A 10,862-nucleotide genomic window follows, 5' to 3' on the forward strand; every position below is an offset into this window, starting at 1 on the left:
AGTATAAGATGCCAAGATATGAACGTGGGTTTTTTATCGATAGTATGAATGCATGGTATATTGTTATTAACTTTAAAACACATAACACTATTACACCTGTGAAATCCGTGTAGAATTGCTGTGAACTTGATTTTAATAATTAGCGCATCTGTATTAATTTTGGGTAGGATTCCTTATTTGGATTTGACGTCAGGCATCAATTGATTGCATTGACATATAAACCTCAAGCGCACTGCATGGTCGTCCGTTATTTCTATCGCTAAATCCGCTTTTTATCATGAAATAGAAGTGAATAATTTCAATTATAAACTTTAAAATTCGGTATAATTGTCATTTCATTCTTGATTAAAACGTTGTCAACAAAACATATCACGGTACAAATATTGCGTTACATTCGTAACATCCGAGGCCTCATTAGTCAACACTGTCAACACAATTAGTCACACTAACAGACCTAATGACATGATCTGGAAAAAACAAGAGAGTAAAATAATAACTCCTGTATGACTGTGGGACATTAGCTGTGAAATAATAGATTCAGTAATACAAATCTTTATATAAGAAAGTTTCTTGTTTAACTCGTGACTTATCCTTTTATAAAGAGTCATTGTTGAATTTTATTAAATATACATAGTTATTATGTCTCTAATTATCATGTATCATTATGGAGACGACTTCTGACAAGAAACTTTCCCTATAGTGTTTTTAGAATTTTAAATACCTAACCATCAATAAACAAAAAATAATTTAATGTGACCGTTCAAAGTAGGCAAAAATCTAGTTCAAAGATTCCATTACATACCCAATTACACACATATATACATAAGTAATGTATAATCCATAAATTTATATGTTTATTACAGTTACTATTTATTTGGTTAAAATAACTCTTAAAAAGTAATTTTATTTCCTAATCAATAGCAAAGTTTCGTTCCTAAAGTGCCACAGAAGACAAGTAATACATTCGTTCCCAGACAGGAGGCTCGTTAGTCGTTAGTCAGCACTATGTAGAATAGGCGTAATGATACGTGTTGGAAAAACACAAGGATAAATATTAACGCCTTCGCGTCATTGTGGCTCATTTGCTTTGAAAAGAAACAAATGAGTTTTTACCCGGCTTAAAAAAGGGTTTTCTATTTAATGCCTATTTTTGTTAGGATGTAATAGTAGTTCTTTTTTCCCAAATATGTCGTAGTGCTAGTGGAGTCACAATATAGATAAAGATATATATAATCCATCCAATGGATTGTACAGACCTTCACTTTTTGCTCATGTTTCCTGAGTTCAATATGGTAATTAGTAATTACGCACCATGTACGCAAAAACCCACATGTTACGATCTCTTTTCTAAAATGCAAACAAAAAAAAACGAGTTTTATTCATAACAAATTTCATTTAAGAGTTTTTAAATTAAGCACTTTTAACATAATTATACTTAAAATTTCGATGCTGACGTGACCTCACTGTGATAGTAAGCAAAATATTATTTCGTGTCAGCGGTTACCATATCGGTCAGACACACAGAGGTTTTCAAATTGTAATTTCCCTTTTGGGTCTGGGTGTTTAATTATTTATCTGTGTGTGTCCATGGCACCCACGATACAGGGATTTCTTAGTGTGGGACTATTAGTGTAAGCTTATTGAATATGGATAGATTAAACAGTAGGTTTCATAAGAAATAATAAAAATAGAACCGATAGCTAGTGCAGAGTTATCCGTGAGCGATGGTACCAATCAGCCAATCTCAATATTCCAATAGTCCATTCAAATGTGGAGTTCCGGCGATTTCTGCTTGCTTCAATATTCGAATGTCAATTTAATAGGTAAAAATGTGCTTTCGATAATACTGTGGATTGTATAATAAATAAATATAAAATAATTAGATTTTTATTTAACTTCTGAAAATAATCAGTTTCTTCCAATTTTGTAACAACATCAAAATTTATTGTTAATAGTTATTCCGTATTTTTCTTATATTTATTTTGCACGAGCAGGCGAAGCTCTATTTAAAATTATTATTTACATATCATTTTCGGTTATTGCATAGATTACCCATGCAATATACATACACTAATCGGCTACTTTTGAATATTAACCAAAAAAAATACCTAAAAATTATAAAATGAAATAAAAAATAGGTACAATTAGACACTTTACGCTTACAAAATCCAAGACGCAAACGCTTAAGTCAGGGTAAATCACAAGCCCACTCGTTCCCACGCGTTCCTTGCAAGGTGCAAAGAGTAAAGAGCCACTAAAGTGGGGATCTGACGGTGAGAATGCCGGAATGTGCCGTATCACTCGCGCGTCGAGTGTCCGTCCTCTCCACACCCACTTCATGAAGTAATATGCTCTGAAACTTAACTTCTTAAGAATTTTTCGTTTGAATGTTACGTACTTTTTAATTTAGTTAAGGGTATTCCATTACTTGTGTTGTAATTTTGCATTAGTAAGTGGACATTATTAAGAGTTAAGGACTAAGTGTGTATACAATAGTCGTTAATCACGACCTTTGCAAATCCTTATGGTTTAATTAAAGTCAGAAATTATTAATAATTAAATTAAACAAACTATTGATTAAAATGCACCACCTTATTAAAATATAGTAAGTTATTTTGCAAAGCCTTTTTGCCTCTTAAAAGACACTTATGCTATAGTTACGCTAACTATAGTAATTATTTGATTATTTACACAACACACCTGTAAAAATCAAATAAAGTGCATAACATGTTAATTCACGTGCCATTCGCTGAATACCAAAATATCGTCGAACTTTAAAAATGTTGAACTAAATTCTTGTTAAGTAAAACAAGAACAAATTTTCCAACACAACTTTATAGAGGAACACGGGAATAAAAAGAAAACAAGTTGCCCAAGACTACTGCCACTAACGAGACAATCTACTTTGACTTTTGTCCTTTTAAAAGACCACCGACACAAAAAAATACTCAATTAGTGTTCAACGAACGTACTTACTAATTAACTTGATCAGGTTCCTTTATTTCCGAGTTCTTTTGCATTCGTACCACGTCTTGTCGTTTCAAAAGAGAATTACGTTATAAAATGAGGTGTTACTTTAGCAATGGCGTCTTTATTAGCGGCAAATGGCTTTAATCTTGATAAAATATTTGTTATTTACGAAGTTACTAAGTTAGGGTTTGATTCTAATAGAACCCCGGTTCTATATGGACTTAATTTCAAATGTCCACAAGCAGTAGATGAGCACCTTCCATCAGGTAGACCTTTAAGCTTATTTAAAAAAAGTTGATTAACAACATTCAATATGAAGGTGGTAGAACCCTTTGTGGTTCGACTCCGGCGGCACCACCGCCACACCTATATCTTCCTAATAACAGCAGTGTTAGCTGTGTTAAGCGCTGTTGTGTTCCGTTTTGAAGGGTGTGGTAAGGGCGACATACTTTTCCGAGGCGTTCCAGCTTAGTCCTCAAGGGTAGTGGCGCATCTGTGGCCAACCTCAGGTAGGAATATCTAATCCTATCTGGGCTTGATTACAGATGGAGGCAGTAACCACTTACCATCAGATGGACTGCATGCTCGTCTGCTACTCATATATTATAAAAAAAAATAAGCAAAACGACTCACTCATTTACTAAGAAACCAGTAATCCACGCAAGAATTTCTCCCTTGCTACAAAAATATTCCACTAAAAACTTTTTAGCAACTTAATCCTTTTATGTTGGAAGCACCGTTTACCTTCTTGTAATCCAGAACAAAGTTTAAACAAAACCAATAGCTGAACTTAATTAATTTCGAAGTACAAAACAGTGCCGATATAACCGCACTTCCTTAAATTGTTTTGCGGCGAACTTCGCCCGTTGTTCGCTACTAAATCTATTGTATTATAAAATTTTGAACGCTGTGTGTTTGTTCGTTAAAAATATTTTTGAAATATTATTGCTTTGATTCTGTGTGTGCCTCATACATTAGTAAAGATTAGTAGCTCCTAACAAGAAAATGTAACCTTTTGACAATTGTCACTGTCAATTATTTTCGTGTTAGAAAAATATTTAAAAATTAAACGATATTTCTTCGCACTTTTTCTTCGATTTCGTGTCTTAACTGCGCATGTCGGCATTATTCCGCATAAATTACACCATGACAGCCATTAAACGGCGGACAGAATTATCAGCCGTTTAAGTCATTTAATGGCTTCCTTCAATTACAAAGCGGTAAGATATATATACTTACCTATGGTGTGCCTGGATAAAGTACATAAAATACATCAAGACAGATTCCCAAATACTCAGGCCTAAACTTAGAAAATATGTCAAAATTATTTAAATATGTCTGACCGAGAATCGAACTCGTAACTCTACATTCAAATCCGATATGATGATCACAGTTACACTCAGATCGTATTTAAACATATATGAGTTGGTACCTATTAAGAATAGATTGAGTTCCCTTTCTTTAATTCGCTTTGTAAAATTAACACATACTCGTAGGTACATTTTATGTAGACAAAAAATTCTGATATAGTTATGTAAGACCATCAATATTGTATTACAATTAAATATAAATCTCATCAATTACGAAGGTCTTATTAAAAATAAAGATTGCATACTAATACAGTTGGGAATTGATTTCTTTTGAATATTGATAGTCAAATGTGTCACTCATGAAATTGCCGCGAACTAAAAATCTATTTCTTTTGATAAACCCCGTCATCTTCACGGCATAAAAACTAGCTAGAAATAAAAACAGGTGCTTCAAATAATGAAATGGGTCGCCATTCAGCATCGGTTCCAATATTCGATAAAACTGCTCTTTGTCTACTTGTACATGTAGTTATCGCCTCAACAGAAGCAGGTATACGAAAATACTTTGTGAACAATGACAACAATATGGACGTGAAATCTAAAACGTAACAGAATAAAAATTAGATTTTCAATAGCAGTCCCGTGGTTCAATATATCAATAATCAAAAAGACTTTGTCTATTACATACGTATCAAGTATAAAGTGCTATTAAAATTAATCCATTTTGACATTACATCCGAAATGACCCATATATTAAATTTATATAGAGACCAGGCTTTACCTAACAAAAAGTGCATATTTTTATTCCTACTTTTAAAGTAATGCTGAGCATTCTCAACAAAACAAAAGATATGTAGACGTGCACGTAGAATCTCAAGGAACGCGCAGACAGGATCTTACCTTAAGGCGTCTGGAGACTCAGACGTAAAGTAATTAAAACTTGCTAAGAGCTCGGCCTGTCCACCCGGCTTCAGTAACCATTTACTTTTTAATTCTAGACAATGAAAATTCCGTGAAATATCTCAGCGATCTCATTTCCTGGACTTTGACGTTGTTAATTATAAATTTAGATCAATGTGATAAAGATAAGATAATTAGTGTCAGTTTTTTAATTATAGTGCTAAATGTGCAAGGTAACTTAGAGGCTGAAATAAAGCCTCTTAAGGTGAGTGATTAGACATTAATTATTATTTACTACAGCGTTGATGACAATCGTTAAGCAGATTGAATTACTTCTTCAGCTCTTCTTCTTTTTCTCAATTATATGGTATCGAAGTAATTTCACATACAGGGTAACTTATACTTTTCTCTGAACTCGTTAGAGTTAACAGTACATTTAACGTTGCACCAACATTCAATGTTCAACACACACATCCTGAACGTATTCATACCCTAACCTTTGAAAACAGCGCATCCCATCAGTTACAGAACTTACAATACTTACATAGAATGGACAGTCCATCCACGTTCCTTGTTCCACAATCCGCAAAAGGCACAGTCGGTTATTGTTCCTGTTATCGGCGCGGAGAAAATTGAATCTGTCCACAATCCACAGGATTGCATGCGGCCGGCGCCGGACCCAAAACAAACATTCAATTTCCAATACAGTTTTGGATTTGTACTGCGTACAATCGTAGTGTTTTATATCAAACGCGGTGAATTGCCTCAGCAGGTTACGTTGGTATTGTTGGGAGATTCGTTTTTTGTATGAAAATTGGCTTCAGCCGCTTCAGCTTCAAGGTTCAATGTTAAAACTACAATGACATCCAACCTGCATTTACTTCTTAGATGATAACTCTTCATCCGTACTTTAATTACTAAAGTGTGTCAAGGATAAAACTCGTGAAGATTAAATATGCGAGTGATGATAAACAAAACTACTTTTATATCTATAACTCATGAGACGAATAAGAGCTCCATGTACTTTGATGATCAAGTTTTATAGCGATCAGAATATACATATTTCGAAAAAAAATTCATACAAAGAGCAAAGGTATTGTTACCTTACATTGCATTATAGTTTCTTGACTTCTGAACTTGTCAAAAAATGCTGATTAATTTCCTGAAACTTTTATACAGTAATTGTGTCCAATCAACATAATTAAGTATAAGAGCACTTAAAGAATAGAGAAGACCATTAAGAAGACAAGTGCTTTGGCAACTTTAAGTGTTCTTAATTACCTAATGTACTAGTTAGTGCCGCCGGGGGAGGAATCTTGACTATACTTAAATGGCACGCTAATTACTACGATGTGTAATAATACGACAAGATGTATCTCTGAGTACTTTCTAAGATACGGGCACGTAATTTAGTTAGCGAAGCAATTTACTTTTCGTCTATAGTGATTTTTAAGCTCCCACGCAAGAGTACCTACGCTGTCTTTATAGCGTCATGTCTTCTAATGGATGAACTGATTACCGTGCGTGTTTTTTAAACTTTAAACTAAAGCAATCTACTAAAGCTCTTTAGCAATGCTTTATGATTGGGTAAATGTACGAAAGATGGTAAAATTTTCAAAAAGAAGGCGTTACTACAGTAATTTCTCCTTCTTATAACAGCAACGTCAAGCTGTGCTGGTAACACAGAGTTACTAAGATGTAGCGTCCTAACTTGTCCACTTAACAGGCGTCTTTGGGCAGCAGTGAAGAGACGAAGTTCCAAAACGTTAAGTAATGTCAGGTATGGATAAATACGTTATGGAGTTTCTTTCGCCGCTTCTTCTTCATAACGAAACACCTTGTGAAGTGGTGGTAGTTGTTTTGACATTTAAGAAGTGCTCTGTAAAGAACCTATTTCGAATAAAAAAAAATTGATTTGATTAATATGAAATGCACTACAACTTGCAAGCTCATTTCAGTAGCTACTCATTTAATTGCATAACAATATAATATCTCTGTGATTAACCGTATACAAATTGTGTTTAATCTAATTTAAATCCTTTCACACTTAAAATAATGAGCATTCTTTCAGTTCAATCCCAATTACTGCTCCATACAAAAAGTACGGTTTATTTTGTCGGTGTTGAGCAATAATGACAATCAATTTTCGCTTGGTTCATCGAGTGTATCGCTTTCAGCTGAGTTACAATCAACTTCTGAAGATCTTTTGTTGGGAGAAACACTTCGATTGCTTTCCGATATCTCTTCAATGGATGCGAGTTCTCGCTCTTCAGCGGTCAGGAAATATTTTACCGAAGTTGATGTGTTCTTTGTGTGTGTGTATTCTTAATATTATTATAAGGAAATGTTATAATTATGTAGGTTCACATATATAAACTTAGAAAATAATAGACAAACAGAAAATGAATAAATGCTTTCAGTAAAAACGTATACAATTTCCTCCCATAATACACCTTCACAAAAGTCGCGACAAAACAAAACGTTCCCAAAACTTCTCACTAGCAGGTTCACATTCACAAAAGTCCGTGTTCCGACGAAATTTTGAACAAACCCACACTATATACAGTACTTTAAATACTGAAAGACACGCTCGACACGGAGAAATGTAAAAATAAAACATTATGCCATGTCCTGGAACTCTTGTCTTGTCACACTGCGTAAGAGTAAACGAATTGTCCACAGACGAAGACAGTTTATAGTGTTTAATTCATTTTACGCTGAAAAAATAATTAAAGGTCAAAATTGATCATTGGTAAAGCTTGTTATCATAGACATGGACAAAATTATATCTTTTTTTTTTCGAGGGAGAAACCTTCAAAAGGTACCCGGGGCCGCGGGTGCGACACGGGGTTATGTGGGGCTTTTACCGCACTGAAACCCCCGGGTGGCCGTCCTCGGCGCTGCGTAGAGAAATCCGGGATCTCCAAAGGAACGCGACCGGAGTCCTCTCAGCGCACCGCCCCGTCGGCCTCCGCCCAGGTGAGTTTGTATCACCACACCGTCTGGTGTATACGACGTAATGCGACCACACATACCGCCGTCCTTCCCGGGGTCGCAAACCGGGCGAATCGAACTCCCACTCTTGCCGGCCCGCAACCCCGAAAGCCCCTTTTAGTCGCCTCTTACGACAGGCAGGGGATACCGTACCCTATTCTGGTCCCAGAACTACAGGGACAAGACAAAATTATACCTACGTAATTGTTACGTAATCATTAGTTTATGATGAAATTCAAATCGCCGTGGCATGTGACGTATCCTTGATGCTCATCAGTACACGTTGATTTGTTTACACAAGCACACAATACTACCAATAATACTCATGGGCATAGTATCACGGGACATAAATTTGGGTATTATAATAATAGTTTGTTTTACATTTATCTTTAACTTCTCTACGGTTGCATTCTTAATGTAAACCAATGTTATTTTTATCATTATTTTTTGTACCATGAAATTACGTCCACCATGTACGTTTAACCTTACATGGAAATCCTTTCCCGAACCCAGAATGTGGAACCGAAATTTACACAGCCAGCAATTTTGAGATAACATTGCTTGTCGCTAGGTAGCTCGTAGCTTCTCGTCAACAGTAGGACTTTTCCTAATGGCCAGAATGTTTACAGTTACATGTTTCGTTATAGTTTTGCTTTTCGGACCTGAAGCGCAGTCTGAGTGTCCTTGGAGAAAGGATTACATCATACTTTCGCCATCTTATCCAGCCGTTTACATTTCGTGAGCATTAAGAGCTATAATCCGGTAGCAGAATATGTTCGATTAATATGAAATGAGCATGGGTTTTGTATCTGAACCGTTGCCATTTTTTTTTTTTATAAAATAGGAGTAGCAGACGAGCATGCAGTCCACCTGATGATAAGGGCACAGATGCACCGGTACCCCTGAGGACTGAGCTAGAACGCCTCGGAAAAGTCTGTCTCCCTTACCACACCCTTCAAAACGGAACACAGCAGCGCCTTACACTGCTGTTATTAGGTAGAAATAGGTGTGGCGGTGGTGCCGCCGGAGTCGAACCACACAGGGTTCTACCACCTTATTCTTATGTAATTGACCAGCATATTGAAAGTTCCAAGGGTGTCCGTTAGTGACATGTGAGCTTTTGTGCATCAGTTATCGTTATCGTTGAATGGCATTCGTTAAACCTTGTTGGAATTCTCGTGAACGGCTGTCCATCAACAAGCATCTACTGTTCACGTTACTACGGTAGGAGGTAGGTACTTACCAACCTACCAACGTACTACAAATATTGCTTTTGACGTCATTATTTTGTCAATTATAAGTAACACATTTATAAACCAGTAGTAAACTAAAGACTTAAAATTACAAGTGTCATTCCATATGTTACGTTACGTACAAAAAAGATTTAACTCAATTAGAAGGCCAATACCAGTTTCAAATTGTCATATAGTTAATACACGTTTTTTTCCTCCGAATTGTCATATAATTTATCTCTATAATTGCCAGCATCACCGTCGTAAATTTTTTGTTACCCGTTTCTACCTCAGTCAAACGTATCAGGAAAGTTAAGGCCAAAGTTTAGGATTAGGGCTCTGTTGAGACTGGTACTTTACGACGCGACTGAGAAAATATGTACGAGTAGATGTTTATTTACGATCCCAACTTTTATAAGACATGCTACGCCTATCCGTAGTCTCTGTATAGTTACAGTAGGTCGTAACAAGTGATTTAATTAAAAAATCAAAAACCCGACTGCACTAAAAAGGCCTAAGTAGAATTTCCAAAAACAGTGAAATAGGCATTTCATTATTTTTATCCAGAAAGCCAAATACAAAGTTTCAGAATAGGTATCTGCTTCAAAATCAAAATATGTTCAAAAAATATTATCCTATTTATCCTCGTAATGCTAATTTACGCTATATAAAGAAGCTATGTGTAAAATTACAGCACGCGTTCAGCGGTTTCCCTTTGGGTTGATCTATGGCACAGCAACTTACTCATTTAGTCAGACAGTCACCTCGACGTGTTATACATGTACATTTTACATGTATATATTATATAATGTATGTGTAATCTCCTTTTAGTTTCCTTTGTTTTTATACCCTACTCGATAGGTTTGGTTAACTTTTTTTAAAATGTGTTACTATCTCGCATAATGTCCACAATTTACGCTCTATAAAATATTTACCTAAAGTAATACAAAGTTCCAGTCATTATTTTGCCTCGTTAGGGATAGAATTTCTTTATTTTTATCCATCAAGCCAGATACAAAATTTCATAGTGTTTGCTTCAAAATTGACTGATGGTCAAATGAACTTTTAACCCTTATTTTACCCTCTACGGGGTTGATTTTTCGGAAGGGGATAAATAAGTGTGTACTTGTTCCTATCCAGAAAGCCAAATACGAAATTTTATATCAGTTGCTTCAAAAATAAAGGATTTCAAAAAAACTGACATACCTTATTTTACCCTTTTAGGGGTAGAATTTCCAAAAGGCCTTTCTTAGTACTTATTCACGCTATATACCGAATCTATGTGAAAAATTTCAGAACTCTAAATTGAGCGGTTTTGGCTGTACGTTGATTTCTGAAAAACGAAAAAGTCATTTAGTTTGTCAGTCAGTCAGTCACCTTGCTATTTTATATATATACAAATATGTTTTTATAATCTCCGTTTAATTTACTTTCATTTGATACCCTACTCGATAAG

Source organism: Epargyreus clarus, unplaced genomic scaffold (assembly GCF_041222505.1).
Source record: "Epargyreus clarus isolate Ecla_fem2 unplaced genomic scaffold, WU_Ecla_fem_2.2 ptg000019l, whole genome shotgun sequence".
Lineage (NCBI taxonomy): Eukaryota > Metazoa > Arthropoda > Insecta > Lepidoptera > Hesperiidae > Epargyreus > Epargyreus clarus.